The 18351-nt window shown below is 40.7% G+C and overlaps 1 long non-coding RNA gene across 2 annotated transcripts; it reads left to right on the top strand.

The window, feature by feature from the left end:
• Positions 1-5553: 5553 nt before the first annotated feature.
• Positions 5554-17834, top strand: LOC149912752 (uncharacterized). Of its 2 annotated transcripts, none has more exons than XR_016461783.1 (6): positions 5554-5732; positions 7116-7209; positions 9615-9716; positions 10286-10366; positions 10721-10887; positions 17757-17834. It is a non-coding gene; the product is annotated as an uncharacterized LOC149912752 (long non-coding RNA). The 2 variants fall into 2 exon arrangements; XR_016461784.1 differs by lacking the exon at positions 17757-17834 and adding an exon at positions 15815-17329.
• Positions 17835-18351: the final 517 nt, after the last annotated feature.

Below are 18351 nucleotides of genomic sequence, written 5' to 3' on the forward strand. Positions count from 1 at the left end.
AGCTAGATTTAAATATTTTCAGACTGACTGTACCCATCATTTGCATTCCACTGACTCATTCAGAGCAAAGACATCTGAGCAGAAATACAGCAGATAAAAGAGAAACCATTAATCCAGGGAAGATTACTGGCACAGAATCTTTATCCTGTATCCTCCCTGAAATGAGACAAAGATCTTACTATGTACATCCCTCTGGCTTAGCTTCAGAAAGTAAGCAATACAGTAGTGTAGACATGGTACTTTTTAAAGGCACATTACATTGGACTGAAACTTCAGCCTTCCGACAGAGCTTATTACTGCTGAGGTGTGGTTCAGTGGCTGCTTTCTGAAAAGGTTCTTCAGCAGCCCAAAACTGCTTTGTGACTCAGGTTTTTGCATGTGGTGGATGAGACAATACATCCCTTACCTAAGGGATGCCTTAAGTCTCAGGCACACAGCATGCGTCTCCTGAAGAATGGAGACTGTTCTATAGCACGTTGGTCATACACACATTTTACAGGGTTCTCACTCATGCTGACACCTCATCCTGATGTGAGCTGTAAATGCCAGTTTGCTTTTAGTGAGCCGAATAAGGACAAAGCTTTCCAGATACAGGTGCTTCAGCTCTGGAAGGGGATGGGCGGAGGATGTTGAGCAGGCTTGCCCTTTTCAGGACACATTCATCCTGGTTGACTTGGTGTATAAGATTCCAGAACATGGCAGGCTTTGCTTTCCCTTTGCTGCACATGTGGCAGGCTGCAGTTGCTTTTCCATTTGCTGATTGTTTGTCTCTTCCCCTCTCTGTCTATCTCTGCAATACTGATCTTCAGCTACAAGATCTGAGGTATTGAGAACCTGGGAAGCATCCCTTTCTTCTCTGACATTACATGGAAACGCCACTTGTCACACAGTTCCTGCTCTGGTTCCACTGCTGGTGGTCGCTGCCCATCTCCTGCATGACCATTTCCATGCCAAGCTACTGACAAAACTTACTGTAGTCAGTTAGGTGTTCTAACTGAAGCAGCCTGGAGAGTTAGGTAGCCCTCTGGAGATAGTTCTGTCTGCTTGTGGCCCTATCTTGCAACAGTTTGCATTCAGCTATGAAATTAAATTGGAGGAAATGATTCAGTTTTGAATCATTCTATTTAAATTGGCAAAAGCCAAAAACCCTCCTGTGAGCTACAACAATGTGGACTGCTATTCAGATGGGAAATGTAAATACTTAAGCATGCCTGATGAATTGGACCAGAAGTGCCAACTGCTTGAAGTTTGGATTCTCTGCTCTCATCCCTGATGATTTTGTTCCTTCAGAGCCCCTTGTTCAGGTAACAAGTGTTTTCCTTTTGTTGTGTCCATGTAGGGTGAATGTATATTAAGACTTCTGGAAAATGGCTGTGAACAACAGGAACCAAGACCCAGAGGAAACTGGCTTCTAAACAATCCAGCATCCTCTTCCAGTTGAGAACAGAAGAACATTCAAATACATGGAAAAAACCTTGCTGTTATGGAAAGTTAAGCTTACCAAGAGTAAACCATGATCTCTTTGTTGATTTAAGCTGACAAAAAGTGAGGTCAGAAGCAAATCTTGTTTCTTCCATAATACAGAGCCTAAGACTTACAACGGCTTTTTTTTTTTCCCCCCTCATAATGTTCAGATAATCCATTAAGCATGATTTGATTTCAGGTGTAAACCTAAAGGTCTGTCTTTCTCACTATGAATCTCTTATTTATGAAGTAAATTTGCCTCTTTGCCTCTTTTTAACTGCACTTTCTCCTCCTGCACATATCAGTTATTTCTTCTGCTCCTTTTAGACTCTGTCACCTTGCCAAATATTGAAATAGGTTTATTTGTTGTAAAGGATATGAAGGAAAAAAAAAAAAAAAGGATATGTCTTTCAGTGTGCTCTCTTGCTCTTTATTGTTCCTTAGATCTTAGGCAAAACGGCAGTCCTTGGAATTGTGTGAGTTCTTCATACTTCCTCCTGGAAGTGGCCCTTTTCTGCTTCTCCTCTGGGCATTGCTGGGAGGGCCTGCACCTTCCATGCTCCTTTTGAACCACAGCTGTTTGTTTTGCATTGTGCCACATTTGTATGGACTTTGACCAAACGACATTATGGATGAGCGATGGGAGGAACAGCTTGCAAGGGAACTTCAAGTAATCTTAGATCAGCTAGTTGTCAGCTGCATTGTGTTACTATGCAGTGTGCCTATTCCTCTACTGATGTTTCTGCAGATGTTTTAAGCTTCACATTAAAAAAAAAAAAAAGGAAAAAAAAAAAAGAAGAAAGTATTTATACAGACACATTACCTCACCTATGCTGGAGTCATTGTGCCATACGCTCTACATACAGTAAAAAAACATTTCCCTGTTCCTCCTACGAACTTAGCATCTAAATGATCAAGACAGATAAAGCTTTGGAAGTGAAGGAGAGGTCCAAGGTCACCTCTGCAGGAAAGCAACGGAACACATCTCCCATTCTGCAGTCAGGTGACAGTCTGTCCTGTCTCTTTTATAGCAGCTTTGATAAGATGACATTTCACAAATCCCAGAAACAGACGCTGCCCATTTCCATACTTGCAGAAAGAGTGTCTTCAAGTGAGGAAGCTTGATTACAAAGTCTGCTGAGCATGTGAAGTAAAGAATGAAATATTGCACTTGCCACAGCCCTGATTTTGTTCTTCTCTTCCATTATGTAGAGGACATATGGTATGATCTTTGTAGCAGTCACTGCAGCAGCTTAAAAACTGATGCAATAGAACATGTGTGGAATGGAACTATTTCTGCACCGGGAATTTTTCTGTTCTGTGTGTATGTGTGCACACAAGCCTGTGAAATGCCTCATTTCTAGAAATTAAACTTATGGGCTTGTCTTCACACAGTGCAAGATTGAGGATAGAAATGTTCATCACTTGCAACAGAAAATGAAGTTTTCAATGCCATGCAGAAATCAACCTTGAAATTCCTGCATTTCATTCAGGGTATCCCAGAGCAGTTTTGCAAAGCCTTACAGCCCTCCAGTCATGAGGATGGATAAGGCTGAAGCACAAGCTGCAGCGTGGTAGCTTGCACTGAAAGAGGAGCAAAGATCCTTCCTGCCTCATGGTATAGAGATCGTATCAATACCAGGAGCTGCACTTGAGAATAAATGGAAGAATAACAGATCCCTGCATGTTGCCATGGAGCTCTTCAGTCTCGGCTGCAGGCATGCTGTAAAATATGGTCCTTCTCTTTGTCCCTGTTTTAGGCAGTCCTACTTAGTCTTGACTGCATTTTTGTGCTCAGCAATCAGTTCCATCCTTGCAGAATAACTGCTAGTGATGATGGTCCATCTCTAGGGCTGCATTACCTGACCCATGCTTGGACATTGGTGTCCAGAGCATGCTTTGCTCCTTTGTGCCTTCATCCTCCCGACAAGTCCTTCACCTTCACAGAGCTTAACATACAGAGAAGAACATTATTTTTTTTTTTCTTAAACTTGGAGATAGTGTAGATATATTTTTAATTTGTTGATTTGCCAGTTATGCTCTTCTAAGTTTCCCTCTTGAGGTGTCTGTAACTTGACATTATGAACCTTCTTATTAAATCAACTGCTTCCTGAACGTTAGTTGGTGGAGTGGAGGAAGAACCAAACATGTTTCAAGGAAAGCCAATACTGATAAGGTGTTGGCCGCTGGCTGTCCTGTTATTGTTAGAATTCACATTTTCTCCCTCGAGTACAGAGCACCTTCTGATGGAGCGCTTCTTATATTGAAAAATGACAAGCATTAAGAAGCCCATGCCACTTCATCGCTAAAATATTTACTACAGCATACTCGCTTCCTCTCTCTGAAAGTGCAGTGTATTTATAGGAGTATTCTGTAATAGAGCATCATGCTCTGAGCAGTATTTTTGAAGAATAAGGCAATACTATGTGTGAAGGGGTGGGGCAGGACTCCTCTGTTGTCCCCTCCTGTTAGCAGGTGTTGGAAGCCTGCAGGGAGCTGCAGGAGCTGATTGACTGGAGCAGATTTGCTGTGGTATGTGAAGTGTGTTAAGTCCCTGCAGGGGATGGGAAAGGCTCACTGAGCTGAGGAATTTGGGGTCTAGGGTCTCTGCAGGAAATTGCTAGGAAGGACCAACTTTAGGTGAAAGGGGACGTTTAGGTATTTTTTTGTTATCATTAAAATGCCAAATCCCAGCAATCCATTGGCATGTAAGTACTATAGGTCAGATCTTCTACTGATGTGCAGTGGCAGGTTCATAATATGCTCTCCATAGCAGCTGGGAATCTGGGACTGTTGGGTAAGGGAAGATTTCTTCCCAGCTTCATGGCTGTGTTAGAAATAAGGTCCCTTAGCTCCTGTCCAGAAAGCAAGAATAATGGAAGATGGAGGTCACAGAAATGACAAGAGCAACTCTTGAAATCCAGTGTTGTCAGCACAAATGCAGCAATTGATTGAAAAGCGTCTGCTAACCAGGCAGCAAAGAGCCCAATTAGAACTGAAATAGCATGAGGGTCTATTTCAGAGTTTTATGATAGCAGCTCACGCCACTCAGCTAATTCTACGTTACGATAATTTTTCTGCCTGGGCTGGAATCAGGTGGGGATCAAGAGCAGACTTGGACTGAAACAAACTGAATACCCAATGCAGGACTTCTCAGAGCTTCAGCTTTTAGAGGCATCATCATAAGCACACCCCAAAATGGAAAGACAAGCCTTTGACCCGTCTTCAGTATGAATCAGCACCACCATGGAGTGTTACTGAGGACTGCTAGAGCTTTACTGGATACTGCAAAGTCTGTTGGACTTGGTATTTCTCCTGAATCAGAAATATACTTGGAAATTGGCCCAACTGAAAGAGCATAAGAGGTTTTAAACTGGACGGTATTTTAGGAAGGCATGATTAAGGTTGGACACAGGAGAACCACTTCAGATCCCAGATACCTGGGAGCTCTGTGGGAGCTTGCCATACTATTGAGAGTCAGATGATTGCCTGTCCTGATTTCTGAGGAAGAATGCTGTCATCAGGAATGAGTGGACTATGTGGTCTGCATTGCTAGGTGGACCAAATAAGAGTACCAGCTGGGAAAGAGTGGGCAGGAGACATTGGCAGACTGTGGCAAAAGTGACTTACCAACCCAGTGTTTGGCATGCTGAAGAGGACATGGTGTCTAGAGAGAAGACATCTTTGCAGATACAGTTGTGTTCTGCATGAGTGCGCTGAGATTAGCTGTTTGAGGAACAGCAAATAGACCCCAGCAATGAGTGAATTCACTGTGTTAAGCTCCATGGCAATAGGCAACATTGATCACACTGCACAGCAGTGGTTTCATCTTTCATGGGATCTAGTCTGACTCAAAATTTGCGACAAAGTGTTCAGTAAGGGGCAGGGCAACCTCTTAATCAACATTTGCAGTGATGCAACATTGAACAGCAATTACATGAAGAATTTCTTTATCATGTAAGAATGCATAAAAGAGGTTTTGTCATTGCAGAAGCTGGGGTGGTTCCTACAGAAATCATTGTTAACCCTGGATGTGTTCCAGGTAGAGAATGTTTAAGGAATCTCATTTATGTTTGTATTTGCAGAATGCTCGCCTAGATAATGCTGAGTGCAAAATAAAGAAATACTACGTGTGCCCGTGGCACTGATGATCTCAGTTGGTGAAATACAGGCACAGGGTGGCCCAGATAATAGTGTGACGAATAGAACTACTTCACCGTCTGTTGAGCCCTCAGTCCTACTCAGAGCTGCTTTTTCTCTGTTAAAAGGTAAAAACTATGCACCACTCTTCCTGTTGTGCATGTTTTAAGAAAAAGTCTCCAGTCTTCTACCGATTAAGTTGAATGTGACATTCTTCTGAAAATCAGTCAGAGTTCAGAGAGGTCTGCCTGTCCTAGTCAAGTGAAGGGGTGAGAGCACTGTTTATTTTGCACAAGGGCTGCAGGAAGCTGATGTGGATTTGGGCGCTGCTTACTCATGCTAAGTACCTCTGCCCCTCGCAACATGACAAGCCCTATTGAACCTGGAGGAACTGCTTATGAATTGAGGCATTTCTTACTGTGAGCAGAGGTGGCTGACTGTGTCCCTCATATTGCTGAGTGTTTTGCTGCTTAAGTCTCAATATAAATGCAAACTATTATCACTATTATGCTGTTGTTGCAGATACCTTCACTTGGCAACAGCAGTCGTTTCTAACTAGCTAACGTGTTTGGAGGTCCCTTAAGGTGTAATACAGCACTGTTATAACTGAACTCTATATATCTATTTGAAACTAACTAGCACAACTTAAGAATTAAATTAAACCGCTTCTGCAATGGAATAGAGTTGTGGTAAAAGCGGTTCAGGTTTTAGAAAAGGTCACATAAAATGTTCTTCAGTGCTGCATGATAGCTAGACAATGCCATCTTACAATACCCAGTTCTCGAGTGGGTACTTTAGGAGCTTACATTGCCTAGCTTATTCTACATCATGAAAAAAAAAAGGAGGTCCAGTCATTTTATTCCAGAAAGCATTCTTCCCATCTCTTTGGCTGTCATATGTATTTAACTGTAGTGCCCTCAAGGACAATGTGTTGGATCAGCATGCTAAGGGCTACGGTCTACAGCCTGTAGTTTTTCATTTCATATTGCTTAAGAATGGTCCTCTTTGTTTCCATTTTGAGCCACGGCTGAATTCTTACATGTTGTCTGATCTTCAGGCTCAAATGCCCAAGAGAATAGGCAGCTGTGAATCAGCCCTCTGTGTGCTTTCTAGCAGGTAGTATGGCACGGAAGGCAGAATACTTCTTATTTCTTTAAATTGATAGGGATTTGATGAAAAAGACTTTAATAAAACAGTCTCATGAATGATTATTTTCTTCCTGCTGATGATTCTGAATTGCATATAGAAATATAAGAACCTTTTAACGGAGCCCTATGGGTTAAAACCCAGACCTTTAGATTTATAATTAAAGCTTGTTGTCTTTATGCTATCCTACACCTTATGAGAAGGATCACCTTTCTAATTATATGGTACCAGGAGGTCTGTCACATGCTTTCAGTTAGCATTAAGGTACACGGTTGTGCTATTTTTTCTTCTTCTTTTCCTTCTTGCATAGATTCTATATTATGTTTTGGAAATTTGACATCATGATTTTTTTTTTTTCTGGCCAGATGTTTTGTCCTGTTATGTTAAGTCATCTTGACATACTGCCATGAAATGGAAATAACTGCTAGTTTTAACTTTGCTCCGTATCATTATTAAAAGGTACGTCTCATGCATCTTAATTCCCCATCTACATTGCTACCTTCCTCTCTCCCTCCTTTCCCCCATTACACTTCTTTCTTTTTCTCTTTAAAGAAGAAGGCATATTAAAATTTCCTTCCTGTTCTGCCTGAGCGGTTAATGAGGTTCTAGATAGCATAATGAATATGCAGTGCTATTGATTCCGTGTACGCGCGTGTGCATGTGTGCGTTTGTGTGTGCATGTCTTTAATCACAGCTGGAATGCAAAATCAGGCTCCACCTTTCAACTCTATCTCCATCATGCTGAGAGAGTGAGAGAGACTGAGACTGCTAGACAGCTCGAAAGAGATTGCAGCTCAGATGTCCTGGAAAACAGCAAATCCCTCAGACCTGGCAGATTCCGTTACCATGAGAACTGCAGATATTTCCATTGTGATGGCTTGCTCTAGCAGCCATCTGTTACACCCATTTGATTAGGAAGTACAGTTCAGCTTGTATGGGATTTTCGCTGCACCTTATCCCATGGCAGTGTACAGAAACTCTCTCTCTTTTTATATGCTAAACTCAATGTTTTTAAAGTGCTGTAATTTACTGAGGCTGAAGGCATTTAATGAAATCCTAGGAGGAGGTCACTGAGGGACAGTATCTCTGAGAAGAAGGAAGAGCATGAGATATATGAAGGGGATTAGTGTCCAGTATATAAATAAGATCAACCCAGAAATTAACTGTATTTAGCAATTCCTCATCCTTGCCAGAGAGAGGAGCTTGATATACAGACCTCATGAAGCCATGATGAAATTAATAATTGCCTCCTGTTATTTAATCCCACTTCATATATATTTATTGCATGCATGCAATAAATGCGTGCAGCAAATGAATTTCAGGTCCTCTCCCCAGATACCTAACATGGTGCAGCGACTACACTGTATAACGATTAGATTAGCTCTAAAAATTTAATGGCGCTATTTGACTTTTCCTAGACACAGAACAACCTTAAACTTTCTTGAAGGTTTGCTGTAATTTACTGATTAAACCAATTGTTTGGACTAGTTGCGTCCCTTGGTGTAAATTTGTGGTGAAGGAAATGGTAATGGCACATCAAACGGATATAAAAACAAAGGAGTCCCCTTCAATTAAAACTCTCCAGACATTCTTCCTAAGTGGCTGGCATTCCAGATTCAGAGTAATGTTATGCGTGGGGTAGTTGCCTGGAGTATCTTAAAATGACTGCAGGTCTTGTAAACTCAGTGAAGCTAATTAAATGTTCGCACACTGAAATGAATTTCTGATTGCTGCTCAGGAGGCATTGAGGTCAGCTCCTCTTTTCATTGCCCACACTTTATGGCCAATGCCAGATACTAAATAAATCAGATCCTCAGAATCAGGGGCTCTGTGTTTTTGTTCTTCTTATATATTCTCCCACCCGGCTGAACATAATTCCTTATCCGTCTTCATCTCAGCATGAAAAGTTTTCTCTTCTATTGTTTTTCCTCACATAGCACCAGATTACCATGGAGAAGACTATGATATCATAAGAAATGAATGAGCATGTTTCTCACCATGGGTGAAATATACATTCCAGACCTAATAAAGTCAGAAATCATGTAATGGGCCTGGTAAAATGAGCTGCTTAGATCGTGTAAATATAAATGGTTCTTTAAGGCTCTACTTCAACTAAGCAAGTTCTTAAGCACTTTGCCGAGTACGGAGAGGTATACGAACATGCTTAAGAGCTTTTTATGAATACGGCTGGTATTTAAAGTGGTTTGCTGAATCAGGGCCTCAAAATGTGGAAAAGTTAGATTTCCATTCCCTCTTATAAGAAAAGATTTTTTATTTGTGGGTTGTCTTCACAGCAAATAAGAACTTCCACTTCCTGCAGCTTTCCATCTTGCATAATCCTCAAGGCTGGGCTACAGAGAAGAGAGTCCTTTTTTTTTTCTCTCTCTCTCTCTTCTCTTCTCTTCTCTTTTTATTTTTATTATTTTTTTTTTTTCAGACAGGGCACTTGTTTTATGAATGTAGTATCTGCCTTTGACAGGCAGCAGATGTATGGAAGCTCTGAAATCTGAAACAATAAATACCATTCAGAGTCTCACCACTAAACCTTCTTATAGTACTGCCTTTGTTAAAAGAAACATTTACAGGAATACCATCCCCCCCTTCCCACCCACCTTCAAGGCTAGGATCTGAACCATGTTTTTAAAGTAAAGGTTAAGTACCTGAGGCATGAACAGTTGACATACAAAAGAAACTAAAGTAAATTTATCATTCGTTTGCCAGCTACGAGGTGTGTCGAGGGCTTTTTCTCTCTCTTTGTAACGCATGAGAAAACAAACCTGGGAAGTGTATGCAAGGAATATTTCTTTTCTACACTGGAATGTTAACATTTGCACCTTCTGACTTAATACTGTATATTTCTTTAGAGTCATCAATCTCATGAGAGTCATCTTGCCATCTGTACCAGCATTGCTCCAGGCTTCCATATGAAAGTCCAATCTGGCGGTATAAATACTGGATAATGAAGAGTAGGTGTTAAAGTTTCTGACTGGAAGAAGAGTCTGTGTCTAGGAAGGATCTGAATTTGTGTGTTAAACAAACAGAATCTATGTTAACACGGAGTCCAACCAGAAATAACATGCGTGTTTGTCCTCCTGCCTTCTCTCACAATCCATGCCTGTTTCTAAATTATTTTCTTCAGCTTCTCTGTTTAGGAGAGAACACCCAAGATCCAGGAGAAAAATGTTCTCTGGCCATCCTTTTACACTTTGGAGATTACAAACAGGGGCAAGATGTTGACTTCCTGTAACATAGGGTTCTTTTTTCCCTCGCTCTCCTTTTGCTCCCAGAAAGCTATAACTACATAGATTAGCAAAACTTTTGCAAGAATGGATGTAAAACAGATTTATCTCAGTGTCAGCTTTATCTGATCCATTCGGTCTTGCAGAGTTTGGATGGTTTCCTTTGTTACAATAACCAGCTTTCAAACATCTATATCCTTAGGGTATTAAATGTCAGCCTCTAGTGTACCGTTCAAGGATAAAAGATTGACAATACTGAAGTACTCTTTTTCTTTTTCTTTTTTTTCCCTTTCCAGCACTAGCAGAGTCTTTACACTGCACACCACTGCTGACCCCAGAAATGACCCACAGGAACTACTGGCGAAAGGAGCGAAAAGGTATTTCAGCTTATAGGCATTAGAAACTCTCTTCATTAATAGCCTTTTTGCAGACTTTTCAGATAGATTTCCTGTCATTGTGATGAGGATATATTTGTAACTAGGTCCCTTAAGTAAATGGTCAGTGGATAATTAATTGAACTAACTAGGACTTTCCGTACTGTATTTCCTTTATTATTATTATTATTATTTTTTTTTTTAAGGAAAAAAATTATCTTCCTGATAGTCTTGTGTCCTCTCTGCTGGATGTGCAGCTGTTTTCCACTTATACACTTGCCTCCTTCTGGCTGAGCCTTTCAGTGCTTATTCAAATAAAATGCAGGCACTCTTGGAATTGCTAATTTTTTTGTTTAGGTTGGCATCAGAACTGAAGAAGATCAGGGATCAGCCAACCTCTTTAACTGTGGTGAGCAGAACTGATGTGCCTTGGATACAGCAAACAAAAACTGGAGGCCAGAAAGATGCCATTTCCTTTTTCCTCTCCTACTGACCTAGCCATTAGGACTGCACTGCTCCCTCAGGTAACCTGAGCTTCATTCTACACAGCTCAGAAAGATGTAATGTCCTCTTCTATTTGAAGCTGCTTAATCTGCCAAATACCATGTTCACCACATTACTAATGCACTGGTGACCCTGATCACGCTAGAAGCAGCAGCTCAGAAGATAATATTTGGTCCACATCAAGATTGCAGTGTTGGCAGTGAGTAAAGTAGAGAAAAAAGTCTATGTATTTAGACTCATAGAATCCTTGGAGTTAGAGGGGACCTTGGAGGGTCATCTAGTCCAACTCCACTGCAGTGAACAGGAACATCTACGGTTCGATCACGTGCTTAGAGCCCCATCCAGACTGATCCAGACTGTCTCATCCAGGGATTAGACATTCACCACATCTCTGGGCAGTCTGTACCAATGCCTCAAAACCCTCACTGTAGAAGACCTTTTCCTTGTATCTAACCTAAATCTCCCCTCTTTAAGATTGAAATCATTTTCCCTTGTCCCGTTATCACAGACCCTAACAGGGAGCCTGTTCCCTTCTTTCCGAAAGCTCCCCTTTAGATACTGAAAGGCCATGCTCAGGTCTTCATAGAGCCTTTTCTTCTTTGTGCTGATCAGCCCCAGTTCTCTCAGCCTGTCCTAATCAAAGAGGTGTTCCATCCCTAGAACCATTTTCGTGGCCCTCCTCTGGACACACTCCAACAGGTCCACGTCTCTCCTGTACTGAGGACTCCACATCTGGATGCAGTACTCCAGGTGAGGCCTCACCAGCACAGAGCGGAGGGGCAGGATCACCTCCCTGGCCATGCTGCTTTTGATGCTGCCCTGGATATGGTTGGTTTTCTGGGCTGTGAGGGCGCACTGCTGGCTCATGTCCAGCTGCCATCCACCAGTACCCCCAACTCTTTTCAGCAGGTCTATGCTCTATCTGTTCATCCCCTTGCTTTTATTGATATTGGGTGTTGCCTCAACCCAGGTGCAAGACTGTGCACTTGGCTTTGTTGAACTTCATGAGATTTACCTGTGCCCACTGCTCAAGCTTGCCTGGGTTCCTCTGGATGACATATCTCATCCCTCTGGAGTGTCAATCATACCCCACAGCTTGGTGTCATCAGCAGATTTGCTGAGGGCGCACTCAACCCCACTGTTCATGTCACAGGTGAAGATATTGAAGGGTATTGCTTCCAGCATTGACCGATGTGGGATACCACTCATCACCGCTCTCCATCCAGACACTAAGCCACTGACTGACCACCACTTTTCTGAACTTGATCCAGCCATTTCTTTGTCCATTGAACAATCCACCCATCAAATCTATATCTTTCCAATTTGGAGACAGGATGCAGTGGGATGCCATATCAAAGGCCTTACATAAGTGCAGATAGATGACATCAGTAGCTCTTCACTTGTCCATCAATGCAGTTTCACCTGAATTAATAGAAGATCATTAAGTTGGTCAGACAGGATTTACCCTTGGTGAAGCCATGACGTGTTTATACCCCGGTATGTATTGTACTGTATCAAATCTGATCTGCAAATTATTGATAATATAACTATAATTCTGCTTATGGCGGAGTTCTCCTTTGTACACTCCTAGGCACTCCTATTGTACATACTGCAGTCTCCTAAATAAGTCACACCAATGGAAAAGTACAGCGTAGTTGAGTTAGACTTACTGCTATTTTTCACTTTTTGATTATGCTCTTAGCACACAGATCTCTGACCGCTTTAAATATAAGCTTGCAAATGTGCATCCTGTAAATGATTTCATCACCTTCACAGCTGGATTTGAGACAGCTGTGGTATAGATGATGTTTTTGAGCAAAGTCTTCTCCCTCTTTCAGTGATCCTCATTTTTTTCTGTTCCGGAAACACAATCATGACATTCATATTGCAATCATTGGGATATTTCTCAAAATATATACAAACACTTTCTCAATGAATATGCAAACTTCTCCTTTTTCATCAAAGAGTATAAATTACCCATCAAGGAATATTGATAATTACTTTTGTTAACATCTCTAAAATAACAAATGTGTGAAGTAACAAAAACCCTTTCATTTTAACATTATGAATTCATAGGTGAGAAGCATTGCTTTTTTAAGAGTGGGATGAATGTTGAACATAATTTTCTCCCTGAAGTAGTATCCATGGAACAGACAAAGGAAGGATGGAGCTGGCTGAATTCTTCAGAGATTTTGTTCTGACAATTATTTGCATGTATATTTAAATTTCTTTGTCTCTGCGTGTCTTTGTCTCTGTGAGTTGAATATGTCCACACATCAGTTGCTTTGAGGAATATGTGTGCTTTACTACATCTTTCATTACTTTCTGACAGAATGAGTATTCCAAAGGAAAGGTCTTAATTCAGGCAGCTTGGTCAGTTAAATGTTTTTGTTTGTCCTCAAAATGATGGACATAAAACATGGACAACATGATCCTTGTCTCACTTATGCCATTGTAAATCAGGGTGAGCTTTGCTGAAATCAGTAGGTATAGCCTTCTGTTTAAAACAGACTTAGGAAAATCGGCTATATTTGAGTGTTGTGTTAGTCCTTCTTTCTTTCTGGCACTTAGAATCTCCTCTGGACCAAAGCAACAACAACAAAAAAATCTGTTAAAAAAATTTATTGGGGGAGTCAAAATAATTAGCTGCAGAAAGTTGCGATCCTTTGCAATTACTGCTCTAGTCAAGATCTTTAAATAACCAAGTGTCCTTACTTACACAACAGCAGGAGAACATAGAGCACTCCTCCTTGCCTCCCATCCATCCCAGCTGAAGATGTTGCTGCTCTGGTATTTTGCAGTGTTAGACTTGTAGGTGGAGCTGACGCAGCCTAAGAGTGCACTCACTGAACTATATAGAAATTCTTGATTTGCTAGTGACTATTGTTTTAAGCATTTCCTCCAAGGCAAATACATAAGGGGCTTTAGTATGTAGTGTGTGTTTAAGCCTGTCTCTCCCTTTAAGTCTGGAGATCAGTTATTTATAGGAAGCAGACATCTAGGCAATCTTACCCTTTTCTTCTGAGCACTGAAGGCAGCGAAGGTTGCAATATTAATTGCTGCATCAGCCACTTTAAGATTTAATGTTTTTCCCCATTCTATAGGCAATGTATCTCTTGCATGATTTCCCACATAGTCTTCACTTTCTCAGTCGTCTGAATGATAAGCAACAATAATGTCTTTGGAAGTGATCCATAAATCATATTCAAATCCACGCATCCAAATGATCCTATTTTTAATCTCTAAACTACTGTAGTGTGTGCTTGCTAGTGCAGTTCAGTTAGAAGCATTATGTTCCCCACCCACATATTTCCTTCAAATCAGTGACAGTGTACCCAAAAATAAATAAATAAATGTACCTGGAACTTGACTAATAACATACAGAAAAACTACAGGCAATGGAGGGCTCCCCAGATAAAATAATATACTTATATGCACTAGAGAAAACACAATGTTTTATCAGAATCTGTAGAAGGAAGATGAATGGCTTTGGGTTTAGGTCACTGTGTTAGAGCTGAAAGTATCTAAATTGTCCTCTCTGCTTTCCCACAGAGTCTCTGAACTGCTTTGGACCACTAAAATGGTTTTTTATATTGTGATTATATTATCTCCACCTCCACCACCACCTACTACCTCCACTTCACTACCTATTTTAAAAACAGAAAATGGTAGGAAAATCACAAAATTATAAACAAATTGAACTTTGTAGATAGTGTTTGGGCACATCACTTGAGAAGATGGGACAGAGATAGGTCTATCTAGTCTGACATCTTGCTACTACTTTCTTGTGCTCCAAAAAGTTCTAGATAGATAAAGGCTAGACCCTTTCTAAGGGAGTATGATGTATTTTTGGTTTTCTTTTTGCATCCTCAGACTATTTTTCATATATGGTTTTTAGAAAGTGAGAGAGGTGATTCTGAATTTTGTAGTATGTTTAGCCTACTGTGATCCTCGCTTGCCAGCAAAGTCAAAGACTTTGGCTAGTGACATCAGCAAAAGGAGTAGTGAGACTTCTATCATCAAGGAATTGGAAAATGATGAAGAAATTCACACTGTGATTTTTGAAGAAGTCCAGCACTGTAGGGAACCTTATTGTCTTGATGGCCAATTAATATTGCTCCTCTGCAGGGTTGCCATTTGATGTCTCCTTTCTTGATGCACAGGTTTGCTTTGCTGCTTTTGTATAAACAAGTGCATTCCAACAGAGTTGCAAGTTGAGTGTGCTGCCTAGTTTCTGAGTAATATCTTGTATTCTTATCAACAGGCAAGAAGTTGCTCTTTTGGCTATCATTAAAAATCTGAAGTACTTTCCATCTTACCAATTTGGAAATGAGTTGATGTGATCTGGTTTCATTCAATTTACGTTGAATAGATTTTAGCTCTGTTAACTGGTTAATTTGGGGGGAATTGAAAAATTCCAGTCCTTGTAAGCACAAGGAAAGAAGACAGTGCATTTGTTTGAATTGTGCTTAACTCCCTCCCTCTCTAACTGTGTATAGAAGTGAGTTTTGGTTGGATGTAAACAGGAAAAGACTTTTACTAAAACCAGGGTGAAATGAAATATTTGCTAATGTTATGTTGGCTTTGAACAGCCCTGCCAACATATGATTTGAAAGGGAAAGGGGAGCAGTGTTAATGATATGCTTCCCCACAGCACAGCTCCGTGAATAGCACAGCCCATGACTCTTGCTAAGCCCCCTGTTTGCTCTGTTTCTTTGGTTGAAGTCTGTCTTTTACCCACAGGGCTGTGTGGCAAGGAAGAAAGAAATCCACATCCATTTGCTGGCTGTTCATAAATGATATGTTAGTAGAAGATCTGACCTGATCTCGTTCTGTCTCAAAGGGTATAAATAGTTCCAGGACACTGTGTTGTTTGTTTGTTTGTTTGTTTTCCTCAGGAACATCATTTTGTTGAGACCACAGCTGAAAATTCATTTCCTTCTTTAGGTATTCTCAGCTGATCCACTGGAATCTTCTGAAGATGCAATCAGGAGTGATGTCAAGCTTCACAGTTGCCATCCTGTGCAGGAATGGTTATGCCTCTTGTGGAGCTTTTCAGGGACCCCTCACACTCATGTTCCTCCTTCCATATATCTATAAATTCAGAAGACCTAGAATCATAGAACATGATCAACTGGAAAGGACCCATGAGGATCATTCAGTCCAACTCCTGGCTCCACACAAGATCACCAAAAAATCAGACCATATGTTTGAATTGTGCTGCTTCCTTCTAATTGGATACAAAGGGCAGTGGGAAAAAGATCCATCTTTTACTATCCCTGAATTCTAATGCCTAGGGTAAAAGAATGTCCAACTCTTGCCCACGTTTTGGGTGTTGCCAGCAGCTCTGGGGTAGTATGGGAGATAGGTGACTGTGATTCTGCTGCTTCCTGTCTATTACATAGCCAGAAGTAGCAGGTGCACATCCTCTCCACTGCCAGGACACCTCATTATGCAGACATCCCCCGAGGCAGGCAGCTTCCATCATGCTATCCATGCTGGAGCACTGTCTAATAACCATGATCCTGACCTGAATGCTAATGGACCTGTGACTTCACAATGTTCTGTGCCCACTTCGTAGGTTTCTCTTGAGGTAATCAAAGAAAGGTTTTTCCTTCCAGTGGCTGGAAGGAGTTGTGAGAGTACTGTGAGTTATACATGGAATTTTCAGAACGTCTGGCTTGGGTGTTTTCAACTAAATCATAGTTATGGATCACAAAGAATAATATAATATAATATTGGAAAGGGTATTGGTTTTATGTGGTACGTCAGGTTTCTACATATAATCTCAGCACTGGTGCTGGACTTCTAGGCAAGCATGCAGTGACGGTTCTGAGGTTCCACATTCAGTGTATGCCTAAGCTGTGAATGCAAGTTGTACTGAAAAGGTCTAGTAAAAGATCAAGAGCTTAGATGCTGTATCCACACTAATTGGCAAATGTGGGCTATTTTCTTCAAGACTGTTCTGCCTATTGTCCAGCGTTGATGATATTACGTGCTTTAATTATTTGATTGTTCTATTGAAGCAAAGCAATACAAAAGTTTTACATTGAGAAGCTCCTTTAGTAATTTAAGTAGCTCGTTACATTATGGGTTAAAAAGAGGAGATGCTTCTTGATCACATAGCTCATATGTTGTTCAACAATGTCTAAATAATTTATTGTGGCTGTTGTTAAGGGTCACATCCAAATAAGCTGAGGTGGAGATTCTCAATTGAATTCAGATCAGACTAGAAACCTTCTTTAGCTCTTTCCTTTTACCAAATTGAGCATAAGTGGAACTGCAGCGTCTGAGTGAATGAATCTTAATCATAAGACATTGTTTAGCAGCAAGTGCAAGCACTGGTGAACTCAAACCAGGTACAATTTGGGGTATGTGTATACACCAGAAATAGGCATATGGGTGAGAATAAAAAGTTTTGGTTTTTATCTATCACTATGTCTGCAGGCGTATTATTTATGTATGCAGAAGTGATAATTGGGTTCCAAGTACAGATGGAGACTCAGAATTCTCTAGGATAAAGCTTTTTACAGGCTTAGAACATCTCAACACCGTTAAGACTGATGATGTGAATTTTCTGTTTACATCCAGCAGGAAGTGTTTCCGTTTTTATTGTCTGTGCAGATTCAGACAAAACCTCTTATGGTTCTTTGTTTTTGACTCAGCACTGGCAGCTCTCCTTTCTGTTAGATGACACTGTAAAGATGTGACAATTCCTGTGAAAATGACATGAACCCTACACAGAGCTTCCATCCTGCTGCAGTTCCCTTCCACAATATTTATGGGTGGCAACATTTTCTTTGATCCTCAGTCCTTTAGGGTAAATAAAAGTAACACTAACTATTGCAGAAAAAACACATTCTCCTCTAAATTATATCTTTTTTTTCAGGTTAAAAGTATGTAATTTCACGAGGAACACTTTGGGACTCATCCTGCTGTGAAGTCATTGCTCAATTTCTCTCAGCAGCGGTAAGGTGCCCACAGTTCTTAAACTGCTGAATAGCCCCTGTGAAAGTCAAGACACTGGTATTGTGGATGACAGCTGATGCTGATATTGGCACACAGCTCATAGTGCTGTAACAGCTTGAGATTTTGCTTCAGGGTTCCCAGTGTTTGCGTAGTTCATATATGTCAGGCTCCTGGTTAATCATAGCTCACCGTATGGTGAATGCATCCTATTGACTTGACCGGTTTTAAGCAATTAATTTTAAAGAGATGACAGTGTCTGTCTTTTGCTATTTTCCCCACTCTAAAATAATAACCTAGATGGCCATGTTTTGAACCTAACTTCTACTGTAAGTGTTAGGCAAGAAGAGAGAAAAAAAGACAGAAGACTGTTTTAAAGATGAATGCATGCTTAAAAACAACAAAGAAAAACATTTTCGTGAGCCAAAAAAGAAAGAATCAAAATTGGAAAGATGGCCAGGATAACTTAAAAGAATATATGGTGAAAATAAATGAAGCCTAATAAGTTCAAAAGTGGG

Source organism: Phasianus colchicus, chromosome Z, assembly GCF_987193195.1.
Source record: "Phasianus colchicus chromosome Z, bPhaCol1.hap1.1, whole genome shotgun sequence".
Classification (NCBI taxonomy): Eukaryota; Metazoa; Chordata; class Aves; order Galliformes; family Phasianidae; genus Phasianus; species Phasianus colchicus.